General features: G+C 39.6%; 1 long non-coding RNA gene across 1 annotated transcript in view; it reads left to right on the top strand.

Annotated features, from left to right (window-relative positions):
• The window catches only part of LOC102147489 (homeobox protein Hox-D11), a 28,770-nt gene extending 16,481 nt beyond the window's left edge, over positions 1-12,289 (top strand). Inside the window, exons 2-5 of the long non-coding RNA XR_288575.4 lie at positions 61-227; positions 1,852-1,914; positions 3,316-3,382; positions 11,388-12,289. This is a non-coding gene — a long non-coding RNA (homeobox protein Hox-D11). The remainder of the gene's footprint in view (positions 1-60; positions 228-1,851; positions 1,915-3,315; positions 3,383-11,387) is intronic.
• Positions 12,290-15,040: the final 2,751 nt, after the last annotated feature.

Genomic DNA, 15,040 nt, shown 5'->3' with positions numbered 1-15,040 from the left:
TAATCCTCACAAAAACCCAACGAAGTGGAGATAGTTGCTGTTAATATCTTCATTTTACAGATGAGAAAACTGGAACACTGACAGATCAAGTATCTTTCTCAAGATTGCATAGCCAATGAGCAGAGGAGCAAGGATTTGAACCAGGCTGTTGGCTCCACAGCCTACGCTTGAACCTGCTCTAGGCTGTCGGAAGCAACCTAAATAGCTAACAACTGGAGATTTGCTAAGTAAGTACAGTATACTCCATCTATGTAATATTCTGCAAGTATTAAAAATAAGCATTATGTACACTTTTAGCAACATGGGAAATACTTCTAATATAGTGTGAAGAGAAAAAACTCAAAATCATAAAACAACAACAAATCAAAAAATATGCATATAAATATGTTTGAAAGCAAATATCCCCAAAGGCTAACAACAATTACGTGAGGTTAGTAGTGCTAAAGTTTCCTTTCTTCCATTTCTCAAATTTTTATTGTGTGTTCCTTCTAGTGAAAAAAATATACCATTCTCTCTCTATGAAAAAAAGCAGTTGAGTATATTGGACCAGAGCACTGGCTCTGGAGCCATTCTGCCTGTGTTACCACTTCTTAGGTGCATGACCTTGGGCAAGTTGTTGAAGTTTTGTTCCTAAGTTTCTAAGTTTATCCTGTAAAATGAGTATAATTATGGTACCTACCTCATGGGGTGACTATGAGGATTAAATATGCTTAAAGTGTATTTAGAACAATGTCTGGAATTTAGAAAACATGTAAGCATGATCTAGAATCATTATTGTTATTTTACAGAAAAATCTCCCTTAGTGACCAGATACAATGACAGTTCCCTCCAGCTGGTCCTGAGATAGCCATACCCATTAGCAACAAGTTTCTTTTTCTTTTTTTGGGGGGGGGGGGACGGGTGAAGAAGATTGGCCCTGAGCTAACATCTGTGCCAATTGCCCTCTGTTTGTATGTGGGATGCCTCCACAACATGGCTTGATGAGTGGGGTGTAGGTCCACACCCGGGATCCAAACCTGCGAACCTGTGACTGCCAAAGTGGAGCACGCAAACTTAACCACTATGCAACTGGCCAGCCCCACAAGTTTTGTTTTTATAGAGAGATCTTACTTTGTCCTTACCATGAATTCTCCAATGCAGAGACTTCTAGGAACCTCCCTACCATTGATTCAGGGGGGACTTCTGTACTCTTTTCAAGAAGCAGTGACAAAAATCAAATCTCTGATATGTTTTTATTTTCAAGAAGTTCGGTGTCCCTGCTTGTGTCACATCTCCGAGGACATGTGCACGAGTGACTGAAACTGCCCATTGAAGCCAATATTACATTAACATCATCAGCACTGAGTTAGAGAAAATGTTTATCTACTTCTCCAATTTTCACCCTTCCCTGGATGTGTGACTTTCGACGAGCTCCCTGATCTGATCTGACAGGCTAAGTAACAATAGAAAGCTGTTTAAGAAATAGGACATTTGTGACTTGATTTTTCTGAATGGAGCACCCCAGGAGGCCTGATTATATGCTTTGAAACTTTTTTCCATCTGGCAGACCCAAAAAGTTTGGAAGATTTTGGTAGAATTTCCTCATTAGCTGAAACAGTTTCATTGAAATTATAAAAAAAAGAAAAAAAATCTGTAAGGATGCCAAGATTTATTGTTAGCTGTCTTGATGGCTAATGAAATGATATGACCTTGTGGTAACCCGTACCAGTTCAATTAAACTGACAGGTGTTTGCTAGGTGGAATATTGCAGTACTTGTAAGAGGAAAGGACACAAATTGATGTTTCATACATTTGTGAGAAGAATCCCTTTTTTTGGAACAATCACTTTTGATGTGTCTATTTGGTTTTCAGGGTGTTGCGGGCCTCTGCTCTCGTAATACTTCAGCTACAGAACCCACGTGTGAACGCTCCTAGGTGAGTTAGCCATTTCCTTCGTGCTGTCTCTTATCTGCCTCTGGCAAGGTCATATGACATTCACTGGCAATGTACTTTAATTAAACTCCCTAATAATTCTCAGCTCTATACCATGGTAAATGTCTAAGAAATTGCTTTATTCCATTTTTGCTAAAGTTATTATTCCTTTTAAGGTTATTCATGAAGGCATCTCTGAGTTTATCTACCCTGACCCCTACTTTGTTCCAGGATTACCCCAAATCTTTCACACTCTCTTTTCTAATAGGCGTGTTCTATTATAACACTATACCACTTGTTAAGACGGATTCACCATCTAAGTCACAGGCCAGCATTTCACAATTAGTGATGAGTGGTCAATTGAAGAACAAGAAAACAGTTCGGTAATAATGAAATTCCTTTCCCCTTTTGGAAAATGGGATCTAAGGATTCAACCAGCAAATGGTGAATCAATGACAAGTCAATAATAAGATGAGAGACTGTTACTAAAAGATGATCTCAAGATTATTACTTTACAATAAGCTGATTTCTTATATAGATAAATGCTGGACAATCTCTTGTGGTCATAGGGTAACTGAAGATGATTTCATGTGTTCATGTTGCCACATAAAGTTAGATGGAATTGGGTTTGGTCCCCTCTCTAACATGCCATCCATGTATGAACTTGGACGAGTTTCTAAGAATTCTGGACTTCAGTATTTCCACTTGAAAATGGGAGCAGTAGTATTTACCTATTAAGTTAGGAAGGTAAATGTTGTAACATGAAACACGTCACACCCAGCAATCGATTAATGCTTGTCCTCTCCACCCCTGTTTGTGGAGATAGAAAGTAAAGAGATGATAGACAACTCTGCTTTCATCCTCAAATATATTCTTCATTGATTATCATATGTATATAACCATCTACTCAGAAAATAGGTGACATCTTTTCATCTCCATTCTTCATTCCTTTTTCATTTCTCAGCACTTTAATGAGCATCTACTCTAAGCTAAGAACTGAGTGTTGGGGAGACAAAAAGGAGAGTAAAGTATTGATCCTATTCTCAAGGAGATTGGGGTCTAGAAAGGGAGGTTATTTTTTTTTAAAATGCCAGTAGAGAGGCGAAATAAAGTACTATCTTAGTTTTTAAGAAGGAGAAATTATTTTGACTAGGGTTTATGAGAGAAGGCTTCATGGAGGAAGTAGTGTTACATTGGGCTTTAAAGAAGGGGTACAATTTAGACAGCAGGCAGAGAGGGGATACAACGAGCCAAGACTGAAGCAGTGTGATTGGGTGGAAAAAAATTGACCTGGGGCTGGAAAGACCTGGGGCGGCATTACCTTGGATGGACTACTTCTCCCTGGACTTCAGTTTCTTCATCTGTGAAACGTGTGAAATAATCTCTGCCCTGTTGGTCTTTCAGCGCTCTGGAGAAGATCAAATGCATGTGGAAGCTCTTTGAAAACCATAAAGCCCTCTAAATGAAAAGGGTAATTTTTCTCTCTCCTCTTTTATACCATAAACTGCATGAGGGTACTTGACAGGGCCATTCATAGTGACTTCTTAAAAATGTTTGATGAAGTATATTAAAAAATCGCATTGTAAACCTTAAATGTTTACAACTTTTGTCACTTATATCTCAATAAAGCTGGGAAAAAAGTGTGATGAAATAATGAACCATTGATCAAACGAATGAATCCATAAGTGTTATGGACTGAATGTCTATGTCCCCCCCCCCCAATTCATATGTTGAGGCCTCTACCCCCAGTGTGGTGGTGGTAGGAGGTGGCCACTTTGGGAGGTAATTAGGTTTAGATGAAGTCGTGAGGGTGGAGCCCCATGATGGAATTCGTGCCCGCACAAGAAGAGTAAGAGACATCAGCGCTTCCTCTCTCCAACATGTGAGGATACAGTGAGAAGGTGGCCGTCTGCAAGCCTCACCAAGAACTGAATCTGCCGGCACCTTGATCTCGGAGTTCCTAGCCTCCAGAACCGTGAGAAATAAACGTCTGTTGTTTCAGCCACCCACTCTATGGTATTTTGTTGTTGCAGCCTCAGCAGGCCAAGATGATGAGTGAGTAAATAAATGAATGAAATAAAACAAATGCACAGAGGAGGAAAGCAAATGATATGAACAAGGCATAAAGGGTTACCTTTGAAAACATGTACCACAGCTGAGTGTGGGAAGTGGCTAGATGGGATGAGTCCACTAGGCCAGTGATTCTCAGTGTGGCCTGTGGACCAGCAGCCTCAGTATCACCTGGGAACTTGCTAGAAATGCAAGTTTCTGGGCCCCTCCTCAAGCCTACTGAATCTGCAACTCAGGGATGGGGCCAGCAATCTGTGTTATAGAAATCCCTTTAGGGCATTCTGATGCATAGTGAAGTTTGAGAACCGTGACTTTGTACTATCATGAGGAATTTAGAAATTATTCTGTTGTAGAATCAGTGTTAATGAAGGTTTTTAGTGGTGGATGGATGTAACCAGAGCTGTGTTTCTAGGATGATGAAACATAAAGCTGTGCCTAAAAGAACTTATGGCTTCAGCATAGGAAGGACAGTTGGAAATACTGGAAAGCACATTGTATTTGTGAAGCCCCAGATTGAAGATTTTGGTTTTTCCTAATCTCAGATGGTACCCACATTGTCACCTAAGAGGCAAAGCAGAGCACGCATTACTCGGAGGCACTGGGAACCCTGCTTGGTCTGCAGGGACCAGGCGAGATGAGAATGTTTACGTGAAAGTACGTGAGTGGACTGTTGCATGTGGGCCCAACTCGTCTCAGAGAGGCCTCTTAGTCCTGACCAATCGTGTGGAAACATTAAGTGGAACCTTCCAAACCAAGTTAAATGGGCAGCTCTTCCTAAGACTAGACTAACTAACTGAGTGCAAACACTGCTCTATCTTTAGGGCTGATGGAGACAGGTCGGCCAAAGGGGAAGGAAGGCATGTGTGGAGGAGAAATGAAGAGCCTCAAGGGAAAATATTTATCTTAAGGGAGGGAAGAGTCAAGATGCAAAGACACAAGGATCAGTTGCGGAGGGAGTGGGAGAGAAACGGGATGAGGACTGTTCAGAGTGGTTTGGGACTGCTGGGATGACCAATCCTCTGGGTTTGCCCAGGACTGTAGGATTTCCCAGGACACAGGATGTTCAGGACAGTCCCTGTCAATCAGGACAGTGGGCCACCCTATGACTACACTCCTTCCCTTGTGTTCCAGACCTAGGGAGAAGACATGGTAAGAGTAGAAAAGTCACCTCTCTATTTTGTTTCTCAAAATATTGTCTGTGGACTGGCAACGTCAGCATCACAGGGAAGTTGTTAGAAATGCAGCTCCTCGGGCCCACCCTAGACCTGCAGGATCAGACCTACGTGTCAACAAGAGCCCCAGGCGATTTGTACGCACATCAGTTTGAGAAAGATGACCTTAGAAGATCCAGTAAGCCCCTCGTGGCGTCCCCAGTAAGAAAATGTAGCTCTGATGGAGAGCAGAGAGCATTTCTTGGCTGTGAGATGGCTAACGTCCCGGTTGGCCAAATTCCAAGCCAAAATCACATCAACTTTACCTGGGAAGGAACAGAAGCAGCATCAGGGAAGATTATATACTAGGGTACCGGGAATAGAGAGCAGAGAGGGAAAACAACGGATGACGCAAAGTAGCCGAGATAGGCCCCTGAACTATTAATAGTGATAGTTGTAGAGAATGTGAGGAAAGCAGAAATCCAGCCATTGTGTGGTGAGAGGAAAGCTAGAGAAATGCTCTTCTGTTCCTATTACTGTGACCCTGCTTTGGTAAAAACAAGCTGATGTAGGCTGGGAAGCGAGTGAGTTATGCTTGGAAATGTGGAGCCACAACACTATGAGTAAGCTTGTCGAAAAAAATAAAAAACGATCACCCAGTGAAAGTCTATGGCTTTAACATCTTGGCCTCACTCTCTTGCGTGTCACTCAGATTCACAAGGAAAGTTTAGTTTTCTTCCTTTTTCTCTTCCTGGTCTGGTCTTCATGGACTCCAGCTTTGCGTTCTAGCAGGAATAATTTGCACTTAATTAATAGTGTTTCATTTTCCTCCAGCTCGAACATAATTCTTTCAGTTTAAACATTTTAAACAGTGGTTCTTCAACTCAAACATGCAGAATCACCTAGAGGGCATGTAAAAACACAGACTGAGAGGCTCACCCCCAGGGTTTCTGATTCAGTACATGGGGTGGAGACAGAATTTGCATTTCTAAGGAGTTTCTGGGTGATGCTGATATGTTGGTCCAAGGAACACGCTTTGACGACCTCTGATTCAAGCTAGTCAGCATTTTATTCCCATCCAAAGGGGATGGTTTCAAAAGTCCTTTAGATCAATGCTTTCAACTTGAGAATCAAAAACATGGTCTTCCTGCATATGACTTGTGCCACAAGCAGCTCGTCATGCCAGTTCAACACACCGGAACTGGTCTATATCTTGTTCAACAAGATGAGTCCACTGATCACATGCTAGGATGTCATGGCAGTGTCAATTTATGATAAAAATTTCTAAATACGAACACACACCTCTGTTTATCTCACCTCAGACCAGTAATAGTTTCTGGACTGGCGCTGGTCCAGGGACCGCATTTTGAGTAACTGTTTTAGATGACTCAGTCTTTCTCAGATTCTCCACCTCCCTCTTCCTTCTCTTTCCCAAGATAGTATCTAGGTATAAGAGGGGGGTCTGATTGTATTCTTGTGGCACCCTTGGATCTTGCACTGCTTCTGGATACTCAGTGATCTCCTCTGTAAGAAGGGCTGGATTCAGCTTCTTCCTAGAATTGGGACCACTGAAATGTGACTAGGGCCCATCTGATCTTTTGGGATGACGTGTGCCAGCCCTCACTACTGCTGCCATAGCCCTGAACATTTCCCCTAGCATCACAGTTCCATCCCCCATGGCCTCTTTCCCTGCTCTCAGACCTCTGCTAGTCCATCAGCAGTCTTACTGGGGAAGTGAGAAACTCCGGAGACTCCTGCTTCCCACACAAAGGCCACGAGGAGACAGAAATGCTTTCAAGGTCCTATGCATCTACCCACCTTCTGCTGCTGCCCCTATACCATTGCTTCTCAGCCACATGGAATGCGGTGCTGAGCCAAACGGTCAGAATCCCCTAGAAGCAGTGGAGGGAGCTTGTAATTTAGCCAATTGTTAATTTTTCAGGAATTTTGCACTTTAGTTGTTAAACACAGCCATTATTAAAAATTAATATATATTTAAACAAATTATATTAAAAGCAAAGATAATTAATACTCAAAATCATCACTTCCTATTTATTTTACTATGTTTTATGTTCACTACATGTGTGTGTTGGAAATTCTTTATAATAGTGTACCACCACACAGTTCTTCCCAACTCTGTTCAGTAATGTCAAGTCGATAGCTTCAAATTGGCCAAGGTAGGAGTTCTTACACTATGTAAATGAACAAACATTATAAATCAGGGCTCCACCTCCCCTCCCCTCCACCTCTCCACACAATCCAGTTGTTAAACATTTTCCAGCACATCACTGCCTAGAGGCTAAATCTGGGAAAGTGAGCCACTCACCCAGTGACCCCCTGTCACCCTATACCTATCTAGAGGTTACAAAACTGCTCTTCCCCTGAGAATTGGCCCCAAAAAGGTGTGTGTGGAAGAGATATTGGAAACTAGAACCCTAATATCTTATCTACTTGCCCTACTTCTGTCTCCCTTCTCTCCCTACCATCTCTTGGGACCAGAAGGAGCGAACTTCAGGCTTTTTATTTCCTCCACAGCTTATCCTTATACATTAAGGATACAAATTCATAGCCTAACATCACCTTTCTGGTATTCTTCCCCCAAACCTGTAAATTTAGTCTAGTCATAAGAAGCATTAGATAAACTCAGATTGAAGGACATTCTATAAAATATCTACCCAATTCTCTTCAGAACTGTCGAAATCATGAAAGACAAGGAAAGACCAAGAAATGATCATAGCTTGGAGGAGATATGATATCATGGCTTAGACCCTGGAAAAGAAAGGAAATTAATAAAAAGCTGTGGAAATCCAAGTAAAGTCTGAGTATTGAACCAATATTAATTTCTTAATTTTGATCACTGTATCATGTTTATGTAAAATGTTAAAATTGTGTGAAGCTGGGTGGAGGGTACATGAGAACTCTCTGTACTGTTTTTGCAACTCTTCTGTTAGTATACAATTTTTCCAAATAAAACTAATGAAGGGAAGAATTCACGGCTTAGGTAATAGGTGCATAGGTATCTTTTCTATTCTATGGAAAGAACTGTGTTCTTCATGATATGATGAAAGGGGGAATGATAGGGATGGTAGAAAATGTTTTCCTCTTGACAAAGTTTGGCTTTCAAGTCTTTTATCTTTTACAGAATAAAAAATTTTATTCTGGATGTTGTAGGCTGAACATTAACTCTCTCCCTTTTTCTTTACAATTTTGCTGTAACAAAACTAATCCCCCCAACCTGAAAGTGGATATCTTCAGACAACGAAGGAGGTCATATACATAGAAAGTAGATTCATATAAATTTAAAATATTACCTTTGTTTCACGTCTATCTGAAAATGGGCCATGGCTTACATGCTACATCTCTTTCTAAATGGAAGAATAGCCAGGCAGAAAAATCCCTGAAGAAGGAAGAGTCAATGTGCTCTAGGGCAGTGCTCCTCAAACTTTAATTAGAGTTTGCATCACTTGGGGATCTTGTTACAGAGCAGAGTCCCATTCAGTAGGTTTAGGTTGGGGACCTATATTCTCATTTTCTGACAAGTTCCCAGGTGATGCCCTGCTGCTGGTCTCTGAGTAGGAAGAGTCAGGGCCCTGTCTGAGGTATTTCCTCCTTGCTCGGCCCAGTAACCATAAGGAAAGTGCTTACTGGTCAGAGGTTTAAAGAAACATAAGAAATGCACAGTCCTTCTGTAAGACCAGAAATAAAATAAACAAGTTAAACAAAGAAGAAATACATTCATCAAAATATGGCATTATTTCACACATTAAGATGGCATGAGGGGCCGGCTCCGTGGCGGAGTGGTTAAGTTCGTGCGCTCCGCTGCGGCACTCCAGGGTTCGGATCCTGGGCGCGGACATGGCACCACTCGTCAGGCCACGTTGAGGTGGCGTCCCACATCCCACAACTAGAAGGACCTATAACTAAGATATACAACTGTGTACAGGGCGGGGTTGGGGAGATAAAGGAGAAAAAAAAAAAAGAAAAAAAAGATTGGCAACAGTTGTTACCCAGGTGTCAATCCTTAAAAAAAAAAAAAAAGAAGAAGATTGGCAACAGTTGTTAGCCTAGGTGCCAATCTTTAAGAAAACAAAAAAAAAGATGGCATGAAAGATGGACTATCCAGCCATTCGCTGTAGATAAGTGAAGCTATTTTTGAAGTTTGATTTGAAGACCCAAATAAGAGTCATTTTACCTAGTCATACCCTTTCACTAGAGAAGCAAAAGTCAACATTTTCTGTTAAGAGTTTACTGTCAGAATTATTGAGTTGTAGTGCCAATTTAAACGAATCTCTTCCCTCCTCCAAAAGTTTCTAATGATTATGGTTCCTGGAAAATAGTATATCATTTTTTCAGTACATACTCTTAATCTACAAAAAGCTCTTCCAAAAATTTAAGTTTGAAAAACAGGTAATTTGCTGGTATAGAGACAACTCATGCCAGTCAAAAAACATATATTTTTAGAATTTGGAGCATAACGACGAGAATAAAGCATTATGCGTGTGTGTGTGCCTGTTTTTACCACCACATTATTAGGAGTTTCCAGGATGTTACATGCATTTACAGAACCACTCTCTTACCATTGAAACAGTGAGACATTTTTCTAGAATGCTTGCTCAGTGCTCCTGTAGGCCCCCTGGAAATCGTATACATCATTTATAAATATTGGGATGCATTTGACCGAAGTAGACCACTTTGCTAATCACTTACCAGTTCTTTTATTCAATATTTCTTTGTATAAGAAGCTGTGTTGCTTGTCTTATCGATATATGTTATCCAATTTGTAGAAAATATAAATAATATCGCAAATAGCGAAATGAGATCCTGTGTGCAGATTCCTGCTTCCTGCTGGGCACAGTCCTAATTAGTAATAGCTTTTACTTGCACTTTCGCCACTGCCAAACAGACTGTTGATGGGATCATTGGCATTCTTAATGTCTCTTCGGGGATCAATAGAGTGTTTCTTTTTTCCTAGACCCCAACTTCGTCTCCTTTACACTTTAAGAATACAGTATTAGAGGCCAACCCGGTGGCGCAGTGGTTAAGTTCACACATAACGCTTCTCGGAGGCCTGGGGTTCCCCTGTGCGGACATGGCACCGCTTGGCAAAAGCCATGCTGTGGTAGGCATCCTACGTATAAAGTAGAGGAAGATGGGCATGGATGTTAGCTCAGGGCCAGTCGTCCTCAGCAAAAAGAGGAGGATTGGCAGTAGTTAGCTCAGGGGTAATCTTCCTCAAAAAAAAAAAAAAAAAAAAAGGACTGTTCAATTTAAAGCAGGCTTGTAGAGATTTAGTCACCCAGGATGGATGTTAGGTGAGTGGAAAGTGGGAAAAAATGCAGGTCGATTTCATCCTCTGTGTTTCAGATCTTTGAAGAGGAAAGTGGACTGGTTTCTAAAACTGTTCAATTGTTTGAAGGTAATCATAGCCTCCATTGCTCTTCTGATTTTCATCTATAGATACGGGAAAGTGTTTGTATCAGCTACTTCTTTCTTTAAGTACTTGTGCTTACTTTTCTCTTGAAATAAAAATTAAAAATTGGAAATTATTAGCTGTTTTACATGAAATAAATCTGATATGTGTATTATCAACAAAGACTTATGTCTCAAACAGGAAAGAACATTTCATGAAACCAAATTTGAAGTTCAAGCAGAGCTTTCATGTTGAAGTATTTGTAGTTCCCTTTTTCTTGGCCCTACTGGTCTTTTTTTTTCTTTTTCTGCTTTATCTCCCCAAAACCCCCTGTACATAGTTGTATATCTTAGCTGCAGGTCCTTCTAGTTGTGGGATGTGGGACGCCACCTCAACGTTGCCTGACGAGTGGTGCCATGTCCGCACCCAGGATCCGAACCCTGGGCCACCGCAGCAGAGCGCACGAACTTAACTGCCCAGCCATGGAGACTGCCCCTATTTTATTTATTTATTTTTTGTCATTTGAAATATAAATATACTTGTCTCAAATTCTTTGTGCAGTGGTGAGTGTATAAGTAAGTACCAATAAATAACAAATGATCACATTTCTACTGAGAAATTTCTTATTCTAAATGTGACAATTGTTTGTGCCCACAGAAGTGTTGACTGAGCCTGATTCTTTTTTATAAGAAAAATTGGTGAATCTGAAATAAAAGTACAAAATATTATCTTTCATGCAAATATATGAATAATACCAAAGAAAGCAAGAAAACGTTTTAAAAAATAATTGGTCTTGGCAACAGATTTATAAATAGGAGCCTAATAAATCTCATTTTTCTTCTTAGTTGCAGCCGTGCTCCCTTGCACGTTTTTTTGCGGAGGAAGATTAGCCCTGAACTAACATCTGTGTGCATCTTGCTGTACTTTATATGTGCGACACCTGCCACAGCATAGGTCCACACCCAGGATCCGAACCAGTGAACCCTGTGCCACCAAAGCAGAACGCGTGAACTTAACCACTATGCCATTAGGCTGGTCCACCTTGCACTTTCTTTTATTTCAGATGATTTTGTACTTTCTTTGTAACTCACTCTAAATAATGCGTGTTGTTTTGCATTTTTTATATCAGGAAGCGAAATATTAAAAAATTTATCAAAGTTGCAGGAAAAAGGGCACTCCCATAATAGAAAAAAAAATGTAGCTTTATGTCATCATTTTTTTAGAGATTCTCTAGAGGTGAGCAGGGTTCCTTTAAAAATATGAAATGATATATTATTTGAAAGTTGCTTGAACTACCACTGATTGAGATGGTAAATTGGCACAACAGTTGTGCAATAGCCATTTAAAAAACAGAAAAACCTTGAACTGTGTATAACCATTCAAACAGAGATATTCACTTTTAGAAATTTATGCTACAGAAATACAGATATGTTCACAATTAAGCATGAGACTGTTCATTGTGGCATGAGATATATTAGGGGAAAATTGGAAACATCCTAATGTCTAAACATAGATGCTAGTTTAATAAATTATAATACATCCAATCTATAAAATTCCATTTACCATCACATAGAAATCATATAGAAAATATTTAATGATGTGAGAAATACAAAACATTAAGTGGAAAAAGTAAGCTAGAAAACAGTTTGTCTAAAATGATCACATACGTAATATATATACATATGGTCTGTCATACAATAAAATGTTAACAGGTCAATTATGTCTCAATAAAACTGGAAAAATGTTATTGGTGTCTGTTTCTGTGTGTTGGGATTATGAGATTATTTTCTTTTTTGTTTATATTTATTGATTTCTTTCAACAAGTATGTTTTGTTTTTAATAACTAAAAATATTTATCTTTTAAAAAACCAATAAGTTCCATTAATACTCTCCCACTTGTCCTTTGAAAATTTGACAGCTTTATATGTTAACAATTCTGTAAGACGTAGTTGATTTTAAAAATGGAAATAGACCAGATAGTTGTGTTAAAGCAAAGCAAGATAGGTCTTGTAAAATATTATAGTGACTTACTTTATTAATAGATAAGCCATAAATATCCTGATGAATTATTTCCTCCTGAGAAATAAGAATTGCCCTGGCTCAGGGCTACATTTTCTTGGAATATCATCAAAGCCATAATCAATTTGCGTAGCTGTTCTAACTTTATATCTTAAGGAGTAGTTTGTAACATTCCTGCATAGATAAGATAGCTCCTGGAATCTCCCCAGTGCTCAACTATTTCTTTGATGACTCACTATGGGGTTGATTTGTTGATATGAATGTTAAACTGACATATATCTATTGACTGTCTATTAGATATTTAGATATTACTAATCACTGAGGATATCAGAGAGTATGAGGTATGGCCTCAGACCTAAAGGAGCTACAGTGTTGTTGGGAATTAAATAATATGAAACAAACAGAAGAATATTTTAAAGAATATAGGCCAAACACTAAATTACCTGGAGAGATAAGACCATGGTATTTATAAAAAACAAATGATAAATGTAGGCTGAGATTTTGGGAAAAAGTTCAAAGAAAAGGCATGACTTGCTCTGACTTTAGAAAGATGAGTGGGCTTTGGGCCTGAGAGAGGAAAGGAAAACATTTCAGTTGAAGGGATGCAGGTCTAAAGTCCATAGGGCTGAATTTGTTGGTTGTGACTACGTTTACTGCAATTTGGTCTGAGTTAGGAATTTGGTTAGTCCAGGACAATAAGGATATCGGGCTGGAAGATTCCTGTGTTTCTGACGACAGAATAGCGAGGTAAGGGGGCAGGGAACAGGTAGGATGCTTTGTGGGGGACTTTAACCTTAAAGTGAAAGCTGAGAAACCACCAAACAAATGCAACTTGAGAGACACTTTACAAAATACTTGACCAGCACTCATGGAGAGTGTCAAGGTCATGAAAGACGGATAACTGCGGAACTGTCATAGATTGGAGGAGACTAAAGAGACACAACAACTAAATGTAATGTGGAACCCTGAATTGGACCTTGGAATGGAAGAAAGGACATTAGTGGAAACTGGTGAAATCTGAATAAAGTCTGTAATTTAGTTAATGGTATTGTACCAATGTTAATTTCTTACTTTTGATCATTGCACCATAGTTATATAAGATGCTAACCTTGGGGGAAGCTGGGTCAAGGGTATATGGCAACTCTTTACTATCTTTGCAAATCTGTAAATAGAAAATTATTTTAAAATAAAAAGTTGAAAAACAAACAAAACATCTGTATACAGAGAACTCTCAATCCTCTGTGTCTCTGGAGGGATCTTATTTTCCTTTTTAGAATCTTCACACTTTTTCTATCCACATTTTTTAAATTGAGGTAACATTGGTTTATAATATTATATAAATTTCAGGTGTACACCATATTTCGATTTCTGTGTAGACTACATCATATTTAGGGCCCAAAGACTAGTTACCATCCATCACTGTACACATGTGCCCTGTCGCCCTTTTCTCCCTCTCCTCTCTCCCCTTCCCCTCTGGTAACCACCAATCTAATCTCTGTGCCTATGTGTTTGTTTGTTGTTGTTGTTTTGATCTTCCACTTATGAGTGAAATCATATGGTATTTGACTTTCTCCATCTGATTGACTTCACTTAGCATAATACCCTCAAGGTTCATCCATGTTGTCACAAATGCCAAAATTCATCCTTTTTGTCCCTGAGCGGTATTCTATTGTGTATATATACCACATCTTCTTTACCCATTCATCCATTGACGGGCACTTTGGTTGTTTTCAAGTCTTGGCTATTGTGAATAATGCTGCCTATCCACATCTAAAAATCTTCGTTTTTTTAGTAGTCCTTATGTATTTTTATTTCCTCATCTTAAAAATAAAAACGACTTCTAGAGAATTTGACACCTCCCTAGGCTAGCAATTGGAGTTTTCTAGTCCCTCTAGCTTCTTACCTGGCACAGGCCTGAACCTTCATTTCCTGTCCCAGCAGTGGTATTACAACTTCAGCCACCTGCCTTAGGTCCAGGGCTCTCATATGTCTATGGATCATTGCTTTCTGCTCTATCACTCAGGGTTTCCCTTTGATTTGAGTTTACCAATGTATTTCACATATTTTAAAACTTTTATTTTATTCAGCATTTCTGTACTTAGAGGACAAAGAAAGCCTTACCATGAGCTTCCATCTGACAAATTCTCTAGAAGACACTTCTAGAAGATAACCTCTCGTAAGATATCAAACTCAAGCCTGCACCCCCTGTGGTTGTGGGATTCAAAGTTCTACCACCCACGTGGTGTAGAAGCTAAGACATTAATGTAGAAACTGTTATGGAATGGGCAAAACTCCTGTGGGCTTAGCAGGACAAATGCAAAGCCACTTTGTAGAGATGCTTTCATAAGCCTGAGCACAAGGGTCTCTCAGGTAAAAACCCCATTGTATATTAGTTTACTATCAAACTTATCAACTGTCCAGAGAAACAAACCATCATGAGCAGCAAACAAGAAAATTAGTACCCTAAAACCCAGAGAAG

The sequence above is a fragment of the Equus caballus genome, chromosome 16, assembly GCF_041296265.1.
Source record: "Equus caballus isolate H_3958 breed thoroughbred chromosome 16, TB-T2T, whole genome shotgun sequence".
Lineage (NCBI taxonomy): Eukaryota > Metazoa > Chordata > Mammalia > Perissodactyla > Equidae > Equus > Equus caballus.
The sequence above is the reverse complement of the archived record's forward strand: the minus strand, read 5'-3'. Positions and strand labels throughout refer to the sequence as shown.